Source organism: Lactuca saligna, chromosome 7, assembly GCF_052625555.1.
Source record: "Lactuca saligna cultivar CGN05327 chromosome 7, ASM5262555v1, whole genome shotgun sequence".
Taxonomy (NCBI): domain Eukaryota; kingdom Viridiplantae; phylum Streptophyta; class Magnoliopsida; order Asterales; family Asteraceae; genus Lactuca; species Lactuca saligna.
In genome coordinates this window covers 123281520-123296087 of record NC_136423.1, presented here as the reverse complement: position 1 = coordinate 123296087, position 14568 = coordinate 123281520, and positions in this window count along the sequence as shown.

The following is a 14568-nucleotide window of genomic DNA, read 5'->3' as shown; positions in this document are numbered from 1 at the left end:
ATACGGGGTGCTTCCCAATTCTGAATTGTTTCAATTTTAGTAGGATCTACTGATATACCGTCACCAATAATTACATGGATGAGAAATTGAATTTCGCGAAGCCAAAATTCACATTGGAGAATTTAGCATATAGTTTCTCCTTTCGAAGAAGTTCTAATATTTCACGAATATGAATGGCATGATCAGCTTCAGACTTGGAATAGATTAGAATATCATCAATGAATGTGATGAGAGATTTATCGAACATTGGGTGGCATATCTGATACATCATATCTATGAATACAGCAGGAGCATTTGTCATACCGAATGGCATGACAAGGAATTCATAATGCCCATAACGAGTACAGAAACCAATCTTCGGTACATCCTGATTGTGTACTTTCAACTAATGATAGCCAGACCTCAAATCAATCTTCGAGAAATAACTAACACCCTGAAGTTGATCAATTAAGTTATCTATGCGAGGTAGTGGATACTTGTTCTTGATAGTTACCTTATTTGGCTCACGATAATCAACACACATTCGAATTGATCCATCTTTCTTCCTGAAAAATAATACTGGAGCACTCCAAGGAGAGGTACTCGGTCGAATACAGCCTTTGTCAAGTAATTCTTGCAGTTGGTTCATCATTTCCTTCATCTCAGTTGGCTCAAGACGATAAGGAGTCTTTGCAATTGGAGTAGCACCGAGTACAAGATCAATTCAGAATTCTACTTGCCTATCTGGAGGTAGTCCATGCAATTCATCATGGAAAACATCAGGATATTCATTAATACTGGGAATATCATTTACACTTTTCTTCCCCTTTCTTGAGATATCAACTGTATAGGCTAGATAAGTAGAGCACCCCTTCCATACGAATTTACAAGCTTTTAGGAAAGAGATTACTTTAAAGATTTTAAGTCTTTGTTCACCGTAGACATAAATAGGATTCTCCCCTTCGATAGGAATGTATACTATCTTTTCATAGCACAAGAGTTCTGCATGGTTCTTTGACAACCAATCCATGCCAAGAATAATATCAAAGTTGAGCAAGGAGATAGGAATTAGATTAGCAAGAAAATTATATCCTTCAATTTCTATGACACAATCCCTATAGACTTTATCAGCAAGCAATGATATACTTCCCGCAGTATCTACATCAAATGGTTGCGTGAGTGCATAAAAAGCAATTTGAAAGGAATACGCAAATTCATGAGACACAAAAGAATCTGAGGCATTAGAATCAAATAAGATATGAGCAAGTCTAGAGTTGACCACTAATCCTTTTTCTAATTTGCATTCGCCCTGATAAATTTTTCCACAATTTTGACATGATGGCGACTAAAGAGAAAAATATTGTGACCTACCGCGGCCACGAGAGGTATTATGAGATTCTACTTGTTTGCTAGGATCAAATCGAATCGATTGAGCTGGTGGAATAGAGGAAACAGAAACATTTCGATCAATACGTGGATGCTTCGGAACAGAAAGAGTGGCACCACGTATTTCTAAGACATGCCCGCGCTTTCGGTCATACTTAACAGCTTTATCAAATGATAGAACATCCCAATTAACCACGAAATTGCGGATTTCATACCATAGTCCTTCCATGAATAACTGAATTTTATCATCTTCAGTTGGAATATACTTTGCAGCAAACCGTGCTTTTGATTGAATTGAGTTTCATAATCATTCACAGTCATTCCTCCATGTTTAAGCTTGAGGAATTCTTTCTCCAATCTTCTCTCATGTCTAGAGGACAATACTTTCCTAGCAAGTGAGTTTTGAACATTTCCCAAGATAAATTCTCTTGGTCATACTTGTTGAGAGCTTCGAATGTTGCTTCCCACCAAACCAAGGCTTCTCCGATGAGCATTGTAGAAGCATAATTAGCCTTGTCTTCATTAACCACATGAGAGATACGGAATACTTTTTCCGTGTTCTAGATCCATGTAAGAACAAAAATGGGATTAAGAACACCTGAAAACCCCATAGCACCATTACTCTTGAAAGTTTTGAATGAGGGACGTTTCACCTCCTCTTTTGAAACTTCTCTAGTGGCTTTCTCTTTTCCTTTTTCATTATTCTTCTTGTGTTCTTCGAGAGTCTGCCGAATAACACCAGTAAGTTTATCTAAGAGCCGATCCACACGAGGGGATACTAGAGTATTTACTTCATCAGGATGAGGTTCTCCACCCACATCTGGTGTATGGCTACTCACCAGTTCAACCATTGCTCTGAAATTTTAGAGTAATACAATATTTTAGAATATTAGGAATTATTATTACCTAATACTTCAATTAAGTCTTTCCTATGGTTTGCATCCATATTCTTACAATGAATTCGTTCATATATTGAACTTCCAATAGTTTAAGTATAAATATCAATCCGTGGGATTTAGTTTACTAAAACTACTGCTTTGATACCATGATTGAGAGAACCCCAACTTCTCTAATACATTTACAATATTATTACTCCAAACATGCTACATGCATATTCATAATATAATTTACAATCGCCTGGATACAAACCAACTATTAAGAATTTTTACAAAGTATTATATATTATATAACTTCCCAAGAAATTTATACATTAAGTACAAAAGTGTTAATATTAATTGTTCTACATATTATATCATTACATAACTATATTGGATGCTTATCACCTGACATAATTAAACACTGAGAGGGATAAGCGAGCAACACTTACTGAGTTCAATAACAGTTATAATATAACGCTATTGCATATATATATATATATATACATATATATATATATATATATATATATATATATATATATATATATATATCAATATGACAGAAACAAAGCGGGACAAAGAACAACAAAGGTAGATGACTATCATATGACAGGCTTTCCATATCAACAAATGATCTGATTCAAAAATTTACTGTGACAACCTGAAATTTATTCCGTCACTATAACCCGTTTTCGTTAATAAAACCCGTGTTTATCAAACTTTTCTGTTAGCATTTGGATTAGGTCATTTAAATTGAGAATTATATTATGACTTCATGAGTGTCCAAACGCATTAGAAACACATGAAAACACCTCAATATTCATTTGGAAGATTTTTAGTCACGACTAAGTCGGGTTGCGACAATTTAATCAGGTACGACCATAAACCCCGTTTAACATCTGTATCGGGTAGATTTCCTCCGGGCCACAAACTCAAGCATTATATAAAGGATGAGTAACCTTCACATAAGCTTTTTCCCACCTCCTCATAACTTTCTCTCCCTCTCTCTCTCTCTCTCTCTAAAACTCGAGTTTTGATCCAAAACCGCCCCTTTAAGCTCCAAAATCGTAAGTGATCTATCCTAGTTTTTTGTTTAACTTGTTAAGCCTACAAATCTATGTTTAAATCATCCAAAACTCTCAAAACCTTGTGTTTACAGTTGGGGAACATCTCCCAAAACCGTAAACTCCTATAAAGGGGTTTTGAAGCCCTCAAGCCCTTCCAAATCCTTTCTAGTGCTTAGATATGACTGAAGGACTTGCATGAACGAGCTTTGAACACCAAAATCTTGTCATTTGGGTAGTAAACATGAGTTTATGGCCCAAGAACATTCTTGTACCATAAACACTCCTTCATAGACCATAAACACCTTTTAAGGTGTCAAATTGCCCCTTAAACACCTCCAAAAGCTTGCATGAGTGCCTAGAACCTTGTATTCCTTCATGTGATGCACCAAAACATGCACAAATGAACCACACTTGATTTTACAGTTTGGGAAGGTCTCCCAAAATCGTAAACACCTCCAAAGGGTGTTTAAGTGCCCTTAACACCTTGCATGGCTTATAATTGGGTCTAGAACATTGCATGTTTAACCTACAACCACTAAAACACATGAAGAATGGACCAAGCATGAGTTTACGGCTGTAAACTCATGTGTTTACGGCAGTAAACTCCCCAAGTGTCCTTCAAGAACCGTAAACCCCTTTTCCAAGGTCATTTCAAGTCCCGATCACTTCCTAAGCCATGGAATCAACCCTAGAACCTTCCCTTGTGCATTATAAGACCATTGGACAACCAAAAACACACCACCCATGAGTTTACGGCTGTAAACTCATGGGGATATGGTCTATGGGCCGTAATCTCCCCTAGGAGTTTACTCTTGAAGAGAAAACTCCATATCTAGGCCTTACACCTCCTTAGATGCAACCCAGATCACTCCTAACACTTGAGATAAAGTGTTTTCGCGCATCGGAGTGTATTATCTTAATTAATTAGTAGTTCAAAGTCTAATTAGATACAGTTATGTATCTCCTTATGTTACATAGGAACCTTGCGTGTGTTCAAGCCTTAAACTGATACTTAGTATCCTAACCAGCACATTTCTCGTTTGGTGAGTTCATACCCCTACACCATTTTCCGTGTTTTTCATGTTTTCATGGGGGACTACAAGCAAAATTCCAAGGAAATCTTGTACTCAAACTTATTATTTCGTATGAATGCTTCATGTTCAGTATGCTTTTAACATTGAAAACCGTATTAACCAACCATTTGACTTGCAGAGTTAGTTTTCAAACTATTTATGAAACTCGTTATAAAATGTTATATTTTATATTTCATAAATGATTTTCCACATCATTACTGTTAAAATCATTAATCTTAGAACTCTTGATACGTCCTCTGTAACACTCCACAGAGATACGCTAGTGGAGGACCCCCATGTAACCAGAATCTAAAACAGGATTTTCCGCATTATTACTTGTAAATTCGTTATTCTTAAGATTCGAGACACGTCCTCTGAAACACTCCAAAAAGATATGCGAGTGGAGGATCGCTCCTGTAACCAGAATCTCCTAGAAGGAGAGCGTGACTTGAGTGTATAGATTTATACGGGGCTGACTACCCCGCACCTTGCTGCTAGCTACAGTGGGATCGGCAGGTCTACGGGTGATAAAAGTCATAAAATGATACTGGACTTGCTCTTGCCATATCAAGTTTATCGTATGGTTATAGAACTCGCAACTTAGATAATGGAGATTTACTTTTAAGTAATAAAGAACTTAGTAAATTAATACCCTTAGGAATTAGTTTACTACCTACTTAATAGTTTTATATACGTGTTAAAACTAATGTACTTTTCAAGGATAACCAGGCTTTCAGGAAACTTCACTTAAATGCTACAAGTATGGTAGATACTTGTACACTTCATTCCGAATCGATAACCAACCACCAACTTTTAAGGAAAATAAGGGTTTTTCCTGAGATAACTTAACAGTTCTTAACTAGGTTGTGTAACAAATGGATAACTAGACTTTTCATATAAGAAAATATGGGATTTTCTTGGATAGATAATTTTTCATAAAAACCAAAGAAAACTTGTTCTTTTACCAGAAACAAACCGCTTATGAACTCACCAGCTTTATGCTGATATTTCTAAAACTACTTGTATTCTCGAGTCCTCATTAGAAAGGTATCTCACATTCTTTTGGAGAAGACGGAGCATTTTTAGCAGTCTTCTCTTTACTTTTGTTCATTTTGAATGTATATATATAATCATGTATAACTTTGCTTTCAAAAAAATGTAAATGCTTCTATATAATGTAATGGTTGTGTTTACTATGCTTACTATGTACATTGGTTGTGATACTTTACATGACGTCCTCCACCCCGGAACATTTACACCATCGGTTTCGGGGTGTGATTGATTGGTATCAGAGCCCTTGTTTATAGTGAACTAAGTATACCGAACCTTACATGGTATAAGACTATAAACACTAAGGGGCCGAAGTGCTCTGAACTAAAAGTATACTTTAAAATATAAGTATTTTTTTTCAAAAGTATACAAGAATACCTAACCGCCAGAAACCGTAACTACGAGTAAAAAAAACATAAGTAATTGGGTGTTGTACGTTGCGGTTAAACCTGGGCAGTTATGTAGTCGTGTCTAGGGTCAATATAGCCTAATCAACTATATTCATTCGAGACACGGCCAACATGTGCTTGGGAGTGACTGTGGTGTGCAACAGGCCTAAAACTTACCTAATATCCAAACAATGAGTCATCGTCTCAACAAAACATAAAATACTATGGGAGTATTTTCTCGAGCCAACTTTGTTATAGAAATCCTCATTCGAGTGTTGCTACTTATTCTTTCCATAGCAATAGTTTATCTTCTTTGATAACTCTTTCTTGTTTTATCGCTTAGTAGAACTCTATATCTGCCATAATGAGATATCTCTTGTCTCATATCTCTTGATTCCATTTAGAGGACTTACCATCCTCTCTTTCCTGATCATTTTAGATCAAGATGCCTCCGAGGAAAAGACCCAGCTCAAAGAACAACAATCCTCTGCCACCACATCCTTCTCAATTCGACCCTGTCATATTTCAGGCAGCTGTTACTGCCGCAGTGACGGCTGTAATGTCACACTTGAACCCCGGCGGGACTGGCGGACCAGGAAGAGACACCCATTCCCAAGATCATGAAGGTGATCAGGGATAACGGAATGAGTCTAGTCAAAGTAAGAATATATCTTGGAAAAAGCGAAAGGGTCAGAGTTCGCAAGGGCCCTCCAAGAAGCACAAAACTATGGCAGTCCAAGCTGCTACTACTCTTGTTGCTGCTCCTACAGCTCAAGAACCTACCATTAGGTATGGTGGTAACCTCCCTCGGTGCAACAAGTGTAGTTACCACCATCGTATCCCTGGCCCATGCTGTGAGTTGATCTGCAACAGCTGTGGTAAAAGGGGCCACACTGCTCGAAACTGCAAAACACCAGTCCAACCAATCAATCAACCCTCCAGAGCAGTTATCGATCAGGCCTGCTACAGGTGCGGTGAAGTTGGGCATTTCAAGCGAAATTTCCCAAAAGAAACAACAACCAACAAGACCGGGATAGTTCTAACTATAAAGCAGGAGGAGGCAGTCGCCAACCCCACCGATGTCGCAGGTATGTTCCTTCTCGACAACTCTTATGCTTGCAATCCTTTTCAATTCTGGTGCTAAAAGAAGATTTGTTAGCCATTCATTCAAACATCTTCTTAAACATAGTCCTCAATTAGTAACCGAAGTATTTACCGTCGAGATGGCTAACGGTGAGAAAAGAGAACGCTAACGATATAATCATAGGCTATACCCTTACCCTGAATGATCATTCTTTTCCCATTGACCTAATGCCAGTTTCCATAAAGAGCTTTGATGTTATCATTGGCATTGACTGGTTGAGTCCCAATCATGCTGATATCCTCTGTTACGAAAAAGCCAATCTCCCCTCTGGCCAAACTCTCATGATCTACGGCAAAAAACTTTGTTCCAATCTTCGCATCATTTCATGCATCAAAGCTCAAAAGCTTCTGCGAAAGGAGTGTTACACATTCTTAGCTCATGTAATCAACGAGAAACAGGAAGTTAAAGACCTCGAGAGCATCCCCGAAGTCTGCAACTTTCCTGATGTCTTTCCCGAAGAGCTCCCAGGAATTCCCCCGGAACGCCAAGTCGAGTTTCGCATCGACCTAATTCCTGGAGCAAATCCTGTAGCCAAATCTCCATATCGCTTAGCTCCAGCAGAAATGCAGGAATTATCCAGTCAGCTCAATGAGCTGCTCGACAAAGGGTTCATCAGACCGAGTTCCTCACCTTGGGGAGCCCTGGTATTATTTGTGAAGAGGAAAGATGGATCCTTTTGGATGTTTATAGACTACCGCGATTTGAACAAATTAACCGTCAAAAACCGTTATCTTCTTCCTCGAATAGACGACCTTTTCGATCAACTTCAGGGAACCAGTTACTTCTCGAAAATAGACTTCAGATCAGGGTACCATCAACTTCGAGTTCACGAGAATGATGTTTCCAAGACAGCATTTAGGATTCGATATGGTCACTACGAGTTCGTAGTGATGCCCTTCAGTCTAACCAATGCACCGGCAGTGTTCATGGATCTGATGAACCGGATGTGTCGCCCCTTTCTAGACAAGTTCGTCATCGTGTTCATTGACGACATACTTGTCTATTCCATAAGCGAAGAAGATCACAAGCAACATTTGAGGTTAGTGTTGGAAACTCTTAGAACGGAGAAGTTATACGCGAAATTCTCCAAATGCGAATTCTGGATTCAGAAGGTAACTTTCCTTGGTCACGTGGTATGCAAGGAGGGTATACACATGGACCCCTCCAAAATCAACGCGATAAATAATTGGTCGGCACCGAAGACACCCACAGAAATTCGTCAATTCTTGGGTCTTGCCGGCTACTATCGTAGATTCATTCAGAATTTTTCCAGAATCGCCAAACCCCTAACCACTCTGACACAGAAAGGTGTACCCTTTTGTTGGAGTGAAAAGCAAGACACCGCATTCCAAACGTTGAAGCGAGCCCTGTGCAGCGCACCTATTTTGTCCCTGCCCGAAGGAACAGAGGATTTCGTTGTCTATTGCGATGCATCCAATCAGGTTTTAGGTTGTGTGCTAATGCAGAGAGGAAAAGTTATTGCTTATGCCTCGAGATAGCTGAAAGCACACGAAGTCAACTACACAACTCACAACCTGGAGTTAGGAGAAGTGGTCTTCGCACTGAAGATTTGGAGACATTATCTCTACGGAACTAAGTGCACGATCTTCACTGACCATAAAAGCCTACATCACATCTTCAATCAGAAGGACTTAAACATGAGGCAACGGCGATGGGTAGAGCTACTCAATGACTATGAGTGCGAAATCCGCTACCATCCCGGCAAGGCCAATGTGGTAGCAGATTCCCTTAGCCGAAAGGAAAACTCAAGCAACAAGGCAAAGACATTGACGATGACCATTCATTCCCAATTATGTGTACAGATCCGAGAAGCCCAGTTGGAGGCCCTAAAACCAGAGACTGTGTATGTTACAAGTAAGAAAGTTTTTTGAGAAAATATGTGCTATAGATGATTGTGTTTGTGTCTATAATAATTTCATTCTCATAGAAAATAATTGCTTTATGTGGTAGACGTCTACAAAAAAATTTACTTTGGTTTCTTTTAGCAAACATGGAGTTAGATCACATGTTACATGACAACTCTATAAATGAGATAGACGAATCGGTAAACCACCTTTAGCTAGATGCCAATTTGCATCTTACTTATGGACATTGATTTCTTATTGGTGTGATATCGATAATTCCAATATGTTGGGTTTAATTGACAATCTAGTGAAACCATGTAAAGTTGGCAAATCACTGTCGAGTGCGAAGCTCATACAAGCCATGTTATTTTTGAGATGTTGGTTCATTTAGAAGTATAAAAAAAGCAAAACGACAACAGATCCTCTTCACCACCATTGTTTGTGCTTGATGAAATCATGGAAAAAACATATTTATAGATCAAGCATCGGGATAGCATATGTAATTTAGGTTAATAGAAATGGTGCAGTTCTCCTCATATAATGTTAAAATATGTAATTGATTAATTGGTAAAGTTAGTTGCGTTATTGGTCACTTTTTAGTTACTTATGAGTGAGTAAATGAACACATTACTCATGATATAATATTAAACATGTCAATAAAAGTTATCAATAATCATAATAAAAGAAATAAAATGTGAGTATAGATCATGTTTTGTGACAGGTTAAATTTTTATTTGTCGGTGTATGTAAACAATAGTAATTATAAACCATTAAACATGTTAGTTAAGATAACGTATCCTTACAGCTTAATTACATTCAAGTCTCCAAAAGTCAACAATGGTCGTCATAATATTTACAAACAGAGACTATAAGTGAACATTTATGACTCTATTGGAAAAAAAACATCACTATAAGCATTTTATGGTCACTGTTTAATTGTCCAATGGGTGAGTAATGTACACAATATTCACGATATAACATTAGTTAGCAAAAGTTATCAATAATCATAATACAAGAAATAACAAATTAGTACATATATATATATATATATATATATATATATATATATATATATATATATATCATTTTTGGTGACGTCCTAATTTTTTGTTTGTCGGTGTATGTAAACAATAGTAATGATGAACCATTAAACATCTTTGTAAGGATAACTTATCCTTACAACTTAATTACATTCGTCTTCAAAAGTCAACAATGGTCGCGATAAAATTTATAAATGGTGACTATAAGTGTGCAGTTATGACTCTATAGGAAAAAACACATTACTATAAGTATTTTACGGGCATCGTTTAATTGCCCAATGAGTAAGTAAATATATATAATATTCATGATATAATATTAAACATGCCAGGAAAAGTTATCAAAAATCATAATAAAAGAAATAACACATTAGTATACACCATATTTTGTGACGTCCTAATTTTTTATTTTTGGTGTATATAAACAATAGTTTGATGAACCATGAAACATGTTAGTAAAGATAACTTATCCTCACATCTTACTTACATCCGTGTCTCTAAAAGTCAACAATGGTCGCGATAATATTTATAAACGGTGACTATAAGTGAACATTTATGACTCTATAGGAAAAACACATCACCATAAGCATTTATGGTCATCGTTTAATTGTCCAATGAGTGAGTAAATGTACATAATATTCACGATATAATATTTAGCATGTCATCAAAAGTTATCAATAATCATAATAAAAGAAATAACACGTTAGTATAGATCATTTTTGGCGACATACTATGTTTTTTATTTGTTGGTGTATGTAATCAATAGTAATGATAAACCACTAAACATGTTAGTACAGATAACTTATCCTTACAACTTAATTACATTTGTGTCTCCAAAAGTTAACGATGGCCGTGATAATATTTATAAACGGTGAGTATAAGTGAATATTTATAACTCTATAGGAAAAACACATCAATATAAGTGTATTTTTCTCACAGTTTAATTGCCCAATGAGTGAGTAAATGTACACAATATCCACGATAAAATATTACACATGTCACCAAAAGTTATCAATAATCATAAGAAAAGAAATAACACGTTAGTATAGATCATATTTGGTGACATCAAAATTTTTTATTTGTCGGTGTACGTAAACGGTAATAATGATAAACCATTAAACATGTTAGTAAAGATAACTTATCCTTACAGCTTAATTACATTCTTGTCTCCAAAAGTCAACAATGGCCAAGATAATATTTATAAACGGTGACTATATGGAAAAACACATCACAATAAGTTTATTCTTCATGACGGTTATCAAAATAAGATAGATACATCTCCAAAAACACCCTACCATATAATGACGAGTTTGATCTATAATAACAGGTTTTCATGGCACGGCCTTTCTTTCATGTTCAATGAAAAAAAACCCAACATCATATATCTATAATGATTAGTTTTTTACATGGATAAAGCCTAATTTTATACTAGTGAGTGAATTCTTACCATGACATCTTGTTGGCTTTTCCTTTGGCCATGGTATCATCCAATAACTTCCACCAGTTTAATACCCAAGACTTCAGTTGTCGGATTGCAAGGACAACCCTTTGCCTGTTTCTGCAACCACATCTCTCAAATACCATCTCCATCTCGGAGATTCAATCCATGAATTCCATGGGAGTTGGGCTTCCAGAAAGACTCGGTGTATTGGATGCCATGAAATCCTTATACTTACATCCACCTCCATTGTCTCCTTTATCTGGATGGTTTCTTCTCACCAATCTTGGTTCAACTTGGCTAATAGTCCAATTGTATTTTCCCTCCTCAAACGGTTATTCGTTCAACTCAGGTTGCACAATAGGTGCATAGGGTTTATCCCTATTATCACGTAACATTTGTCTCATCTCTTCCCTTTTTTCAGCCATCATAGCTCAGATCATTTTTTGGACTCCTGCCATCGTAATTGGTTATTGCGTAGGCATTCCCCTGGTGCATGCTCGACTGCACGAGGTTTGGGCTACTGATTACCGTTTCCTAATCTTCTTCGAGTTCTCACAATATCAATCTATACACCAATGTAGGCATTCGGTGTACCGAGATACGAATTTAAGATAAGGAAGGTTTAGATGCATAATTCTCCTTATCACCCCGAAAAGTTATATGCCAGTTCTAATACCGTAATTAAATGTTTAGAACCCTGAACACATAAAATTTCTAAATATAGGACGGCAACATACCATCGATTTATTCAAATAATAGCATCCTAGGTAGGCAACCTAAAGCATGTTATAATTACAAATCATGTAGCACATAAAAGCAATTTAGGCATCTTTCCTAAAGTAAGCTAGTGCTTGTGTCTATTTACGCATACTACCTAAAATATAGAAGACTCACACCTCACGGTCATCGCTTAGCATTCTAAATTTAAGTCTAGAAATCCTCAATTATTCCTGGTTCGCTTAAAAAAATGCTCTAATACCAACTGTGACATCCTCATTTTTATGACCAATTTAATACTTTTTATTTATGCTCTATTCATTTCAGAGTATAAAAATTAATACAGAATTTGTCCCCAAAACATGATAAAATCATTATCAAACATTTTTGAAGAAATTTATTTTATATATATTAAAACCCATGGGATGTCACCTTCACTACATTTATATAAGCATAAATAAGTCTTAATATGTGACAACCCGAAGTTCGTACAATCGCCGAAACCCGTTTCTGTCTATAAAATTCGTCCTTTTCAAATCATTTCCGTTTACATTTTTAAAATTAAGTCATTTACTCCGAGACTTCTATTATGAATTAATTAGTATCAAAACCCATTATAAACTCAAGAAAACACCCCAATTTGATAATTAGATAAATTTTAGAATTTGTCCCGCCGGGTTACGACAACTTAATCGGGTGCGACCAAAAGCCCCGTTTAACATCGGTATCGGGTAGACTTCCACCGTGTCCTAAACTTAGGACCTATGTAAAGCTCGAAAGACTTCATTTGAAGCATTTCCTCTCTCTCACTACACTCTCTCTAACCTCTCTCCTCAAACTCAAGATTTAGGTCCAAAATCATCAAAATTAAGCTCCAAATCACCAAGGTAACTACCCTAACTCCTAATATAGCATCTTAGATCTTCAAATTCATGGTCAAACTATGGAAAAGGACCATTATCATGAGTTTACGGCCCTAGAACAATCCTAGGCTGTGAACTCATATAAATTGGGTTTTGGAGCCCAAAACCCTTCCAATCAACATTTGGAGCTTAGATATGGCTTAATGGCTTAATGGACCGGACTTAGAACACCTAGAACTTAAATTTTGGAGAGTAAACATGATTTTACTGCCCAAGAACATGTTTGGGCCATAAACTCCATATCATGGGGAGTAAACTCATTTTAAAGTGTTAAAATGCCATTTAAACACACCAATAGCCTTGGAATAAAGTCTAGAAGCAACCACAAACGAATTAGAAGCCTTAAACTTAAAGAAACCCCCTCCCTTAGGAGTTCACAGCTGTAAACCCCCCAAGGATGGGTTCCTGGGCCGTAAACTCCTATAACATAGTTAATTGATGCCCAAAATTCCAGCCAAAGCTTGTAAAATGAGTTTAAATCACATGTGATTGTCCTAACACCACCAAAACACATAAGGAATGGGTATGGGGGAGTTTACGGCCTTAAAATCCTATACTTCTGCAAACTCCATTAAATGGTCCATATGTGGGTTAAATCCATTCCTATGCCTTAGATTTGATCCTAGCTAATTTCCCCAAGTGATATTTGACCATTAAGCATCTTGAAACCCATCACCCAGGAGTTCACGGTTGTGAAATCATGTGGAGTTGGTCTTAGGGCAGAAAACTCCATAAGGGGTTTACTCTCGAAGAGTAAACACATTATCCAAGCCATATACGTCCTTAGATGTCACCCGGGTCACTCCAAACACTTGATTTGAAGTGTTTTCGCATCTTGGAGTGTATAATCGTATCTAATTAGTGATTTAAAGTCTAATTAGATACATTTGTATATCATTTCACATTACATAGGAACCTCGCGCGTTATCAAGCCCAGAACCGACATTTAGCATCCAATCCGACACATTTCTCGACCGGTAAGTTCATACCCCTACCCTTTTTTACAAGGTTTTTCAAATGTTTTCAGGGGGAATACAAGCAAAAGTTCAAGGAAATCTTGTACTTAAACTTATTATTTTCAGTTCAAATGTCTATATTGTATTTTTTTTAATATCGAAAACTGTGTTTATCAAATAGTTCAAATTAGGATGTTAGCTTTCAGACTAACCATAGATTACTTGATAAAGTGTTACAATCTAAATTGTATTTCATCATCTACGAATAATTCATACTAATCATCAATTAGAACTAATACGAATACAAATACGAAAGTACAACTAGGAACAGAACGAATATGAAAGTATAACTAGGAATAGAACGAATAGGAATACTAAAGTAATAATGCGAATACGAATGCGAATACGAATATGAATACGAATACGAATACGAATACGAATACGAATAGTATAAGGATTAGGAGTAGGAATATGAATACGAATACGAATATGAATGCGAATACGAATACGAATATGAATAGTATTAGGAGTAGGAGTAGGAATACGAATACGAAATTGAATACGAACGCGAATGCGAATGCGAATACGAATACGAATAGGATTAGGATTAGGAATAGAACTAGGAATACGAATACGAATGCGAATACGAATACGAATACGAAT